Source organism: Musa acuminata, chromosome BXJ1-6, assembly GCF_036884655.1.
Source record: "Musa acuminata AAA Group cultivar baxijiao chromosome BXJ1-6, Cavendish_Baxijiao_AAA, whole genome shotgun sequence".
Taxonomy (NCBI): domain Eukaryota; kingdom Viridiplantae; phylum Streptophyta; class Magnoliopsida; order Zingiberales; family Musaceae; genus Musa; species Musa acuminata.
The window spans coordinates 13,826,081-13,831,447 of NC_088332.1; the positions used below are offsets into that span (position 1 = coordinate 13,826,081).

The 5,367-nt window shown below is 37.2% G+C and overlaps 1 pseudogene; it reads left to right on the forward strand.

Annotated features, from left to right (window-relative positions):
* Positions 1 to 828: 828 nt before the first annotated feature.
* On the forward strand, positions 829 to 4,663 carry LOC135677455 (uncharacterized; annotated as a pseudogene).
* Positions 4,664 to 5,367: the final 704 nt, after the last annotated feature.

The following is a 5,367-nucleotide window of genomic DNA, read 5'->3' on the forward strand; positions in this document are numbered from 1 at the left end:
CTCCCCGACTTTGCCCCCTCCGACGAGCAAGTCAGTGGAGTGTTTTTATGTCGATCTTATTTTTCTCCCCCATGGCCGGGTGTCGGCCAGGAGTTTTTATACTATCATGCGAGGATTAGTTGCGCTTCGGTTCGATGTGGCCGTTGACCTTTGTGGGATGGAACAACTTCTCTAATGAGTTGATGTCTTTAGGGATGCTTGAGCGGCATCAGATGGCACTGTCCCGAGCTCTCGGGATAGTCATGTCGCATAGTGTCTCGGTACGGAACCTAACGTGATGTGCACCATGGGGTTCTGATGGCGTGTGGCATCGAATTCTGATATTGGTTGGGACGTGGCATGTGACGTCGATGGTGACTCATCCAGGGACCAAAATATATCTTATTAATGTATAAAATATTTTAATAGAATTTTCTATTGTGGTTTGGCTTAGGATAAATATTTACCATATCGTTAAGGTTTACTAAGTCAAAGATCATTTATTATGAATCGTTGCACTTGTAGTGCTTGAGTTCATTTTTTTAATTAAAAAAAATTCATTACATCAAATAACGTTCATGAATTTTACACGTGGACTCCAACATGAAACCTATCGATTTATAATAATAATACATAAAGCAAACTTGGATATTTGGACAGCAATCCTTAGTTAGAAAGTTAAATTAACTAAATATATTTTTATTCATTTCCTTCCATTCACGAATATATATGCTGGCCATATTGTGCAATCCAAAACCCTATAAATCACCACCTAGTCCCAAGGCTCTGCGTCCCACATCAAAGAAATCGTTTGTCATCGTCCGCAGTCTGTCTGTGATACTGAAGACCATGGCTGGTAGAAGCTACATCGCTGCCTTGGCGCTCGTCTGCCTGTGCCTCTCCTACCACCTGAAGATCACTGCGGCCACAGAGTTCACCGTAGGAGATTCTGCTGGTTGGAGCTTTAACGTCCAGAACTGGCCCAACGGCAAAAGCTTCAAAGCAGGCGACGTCCTCGGTATCATCCATATCCTTCCTCCTCCATCTTTATCGTCTTGATTCTGTGGGAGCACTTGCATGTGTGTTTGATCTTCTTATGTGGAAACGTGTGCATCCAGTGTTCAAATACGGGCAGGGAGCGCATAACGTGGTGGTGGTCGATGCCCAAGGCTATGATAGCTGCACAGCCAAGTCTGGCTCCAAGACCTACACATCTGGGAACGATAAGATCACTCTGGCTAAAGGAACCAGTTATTTCATCTGCTCCTATCCTGGTCACTGCGATGCCGGCATGAAGATTAAAGTTGTTGTAAACTAAGCTTGGTTGAGGATGTTGCTTGTAAGGCTGACTTCCAAGAATAAATAAGACATATCTTGTGGTTCTACTTTGACACTGTCGCATTTGACAGGAAGATAAATTTCATCCTTCAGAGAGAATACATAACACTTCCCATTAGTGCCACAACGCAATTTTATATAAAATATTTAATGCAAAAAATTTAATAATTTATATACCTCACCCTTGGAACAGCTGATCCTTCTTCAGATTTTAATATATTCAATTTCGAATTTGGACAGGGATGCAAGCAATAAGATAAAGCCTGATTTGCACAAAAATACATTATGGGCTTGGGTTAAGAATTGAGATAGGTTGTGAAACGTAGGGGAGTAGCTAGGGACAGTATAAGCAGTCTAATATTTTAAATTTTTGAAAATTTAAAATTTTATAAAATAAATTTTAAAATTGTGATTGGTGTTATAGGATTGGCATGAGCATACGATTAATGAGATAGATAATATGAAAGACTACTTACCAAAAGGTTGGTGATATAAAATCTTAGTGTAAAAGGGTTAGATCAGTTTCGACTATATGTCAATGTTTCTATTCGACAAAGCCAACTAGTTCGGAAGTATGTAGTGGTGACTTAAGATATTGTATATCATAAGATAAGAGATAGGTTTTTAGGACTTGGTATTCACCTCCTTCATTATAGTAAACTATTTTAATGGTAATTTGAAAGATGTTCTCGACCAACTTTCTAAAGTGGGTAAAGATTGTGATGACTTTATATTTATATTTGAGTGAGTATAACTATATATATTTAGTAAAGTAATATACAAAAATGACATAAAATATAAAATTATTAAAAGAAATGATTGTGTAGGGTCCTAGATATTAGTGCGGATAATTTCAAATGGTTTAGAGTAGGTTATAGAAGACGATCTAAAAGGTAGTCTATAACTTTTATTACTAAGACAAGCATCATAAAAAGTTATAATTCTACTTGATTTGGAATGGGAAAGTAGTTGTTGAATGGAGGATTATGGATGACTAAGATGACAATGCCATATATCGATTGGAGCATCAATTAAAGTAAGAGCAGTTGGCTAGGTGATTTGTGAGGCTGACAACTACTCGTAAATGTTATCTTTATTCTGGCTTCGGATCAAGGATGCCCTCATGCTCAAATACTTTACAAAAAATGAGCTAAGAAAGAACACAATAGAGATGTTATTTTATTTGTAGAATTGAGAAATAGAAATAAAATTTCTTTTAATGTGAGGTGCACACAAAACATCATTAAGTGTAAAAGTATTGGTGTTTTAATTAAGTATTGTAGAACTAATGTGAGTAATAGGAATTCTATTACCATAACTAATGATAATGTCTTCATTGCCTCTATAGTCATTATAGATGGATAAGTTCTACAGATTAGAAGTAATATGATAATAAACACTGAAGTCAACAATCCAATTGTTTTAATGAGCAGTCAGAGTAGTCATGATGTTTTCTTATAGCCAATTGGTTGTAGCAATAGGCCAATTGGCATTCGAGACCGATAGACTTTTGTTGTGTTTCTAATTTTATCATAGAGCTAGCAAATGACTTTGTTGATTGTTATTGTTGAGATGTTAGAGCTCCTAATAATTATAGTGTAAATTATTTCCTGAGTAATTTAGATTGAAGTTGCTATCATGATTGAATGGTTGATAGTGTAATGAAGGATGACAACTTTGCATGTTACTCATGTATCCAAGAGGCATCTTATTCGGCCATTTATTGAGGTTCTTATTACTTTGGTAGCTCTTTCTTTTGGATTTTTGATTGACCTGTGATAGTTGGTCCTGTCATCTTCTCCTCATTTTAGGTATGTTTTATGATCAATCAACTTTTCATATAGTTATTCAAATGACGTCGGTATATCTTGTGCCCGACTTGCTATTGTTAGTTTCTTATATTCATCTCCTAGGCCATGGAGAGTATGGACAATGACTTCTTCATCACTTAAGGGATAACCTATTAAATCCAAGTCATCTATAATAACTTGTATAGTTTGCATATAGTCAACAATTGTACTTTTCTCTTGTATTATTTTCATTAGAATAGATATGATACTTAGCATACGAGTACAAGAGCGATTGATAATGGTGGTTTGTAACTTTATCCGTACTTCTATTATAGTGGTGCATGAAGATATTAGTGGTAGTCATAGGTATCCTATAAGCCAATCATGTGAGTGATGACACGTGTGACATGACAAGTTATGTTCACACTTTGGACATATTAAATATGAGTGTTGATCTCTATGAGTAAATTTTCATAAAAAAAATTAGTGGAACTATATATTGAAACTTATAGTTATTTATGAAGAGTTACATACAATCACAATAGAATCTAGTTTTTAATTTTCATATGTACAACGTAGCTGTCTCTTTCTGCCACAAATTTTACTTCCGATGCACAACATGGAAGATATAACATTAGTGCTTATTTGGCATGCATGCAGTAGATATGGCACACCTCCAGAAGTAGCGGGGTTCTTGTTCGGATCCATGGCTTCAAGTACCTCATTTTATATAACAATCTAAGGCTACCCATGCAGCACGAGGTACGTGGCGGTGCTGGGCATGGTGGTCGAAGCTATGTTCGCAGAGATTCATCTCTGGTAATTAATCGTCTAATGTGTGTCAATCAGCCCTCTAATTTTCATGTCTTATTTCCTTGACTTCTTTGATATGTTGTCTTTATAAAGATGAAGGAAGGAGTAATCCAAAGGAGCAGACCGGTGGGTGGACAAGATAGAGGCATCTGACATGCAGAGAAAATACGACAGCAGGACTAGAGCTCATGCAGGTGACGACGATGAATGGAGACACGATGGATTTTATGACTTGGAAGTTGAGGCAGCAGCATCCAGGAAAAGACCTGCTTTCAGCAAAAGAAAATTGCCCACAGGACAGGAAAGGATTCTGTGGCTACCCCTCCCACCGGACCAGAATCAAGAAACCACCATGATCATCAAATGCTTGGTGCTGCAAGAAGGGAAGAGAAGGGAAACACAACTTTTCACGTGGTGATAAGCCTGAGAGATTTTTCAATCGAGTTGATGATAGATATGAAAAGAGAGGAGACAGATAATCTGCAAAGACATTGAAATGCACAGAGCTGGCTATCAGTCAAGGGAGATACATGGTGGCAGGGACGTGAGGCGTAGGGAAAGATTCACAGGAAGATATGGTGAGAGAAATATGTGCCGACAGTGGTTTCAAGGCAGAAAAATGGAAGCATGATCTTTTCGACGAAGCAAATAGAAGCCCTACTCCAAAGAATGAAGAAGAACAGATCGCGAAGGTTGAAGCACTGTTGTCTCTGTAGTTTGTGCCTCTCTCAAAAGGAATGGTTCCGTTCCTCCGCAAGGCTTACTGGTCATTGAATTATGCATCTCCGTAAAGCTGTTGGAAATTTAGTTGGAAGGTTGCGTCTTTTTATGAATTTTATGTTAACTCCATATAAATTCTTTGCGTAAAAGAAGGCTTCGATATAAAATAATAAAATTATAAATTTTTTAGTGAAACTAAATGACTCTATCTAAATTCAAACTTAAGTTGATTGGCTTTAGACTTAAGATTTATGATAGACCTTATTTATGTTTTATTTTTATCTTTTGTAATATTTAATCAATTTGAAATCATAAGGTCAATTTAGTTCCGGTTCAAATCAAACCGATTAGGGCTAGTCTTAAGTAAATAGTAACTATAATGATTTGATGGGCTTTTATTTTGATTATGAAACCAATTGATACTATTTATGATTTGATCTACGTTTTGAGTGACACAGGAAATTTCGATCAGGGAGAAACAATTAAAGTAGGAAGAATCATGTTGGGTCGGAGTGGAACATGTCAAAAGATTAGACGTCAAGCCGGAGGATCGATCGACGTATCGGTAGAAGGCTTCGGGCCATGGGTTTAGACATCAGGCCAAGAAGAGTGAAAAGTATACCAAGGAAATCAGAGTTGCGAAGGTCAACTAGCTGATTGGGCAATAGGCCACAAGAGAGGACGATGCGTCGAAAAATCGGACGAAGCGTCAATGAACCAATGACAT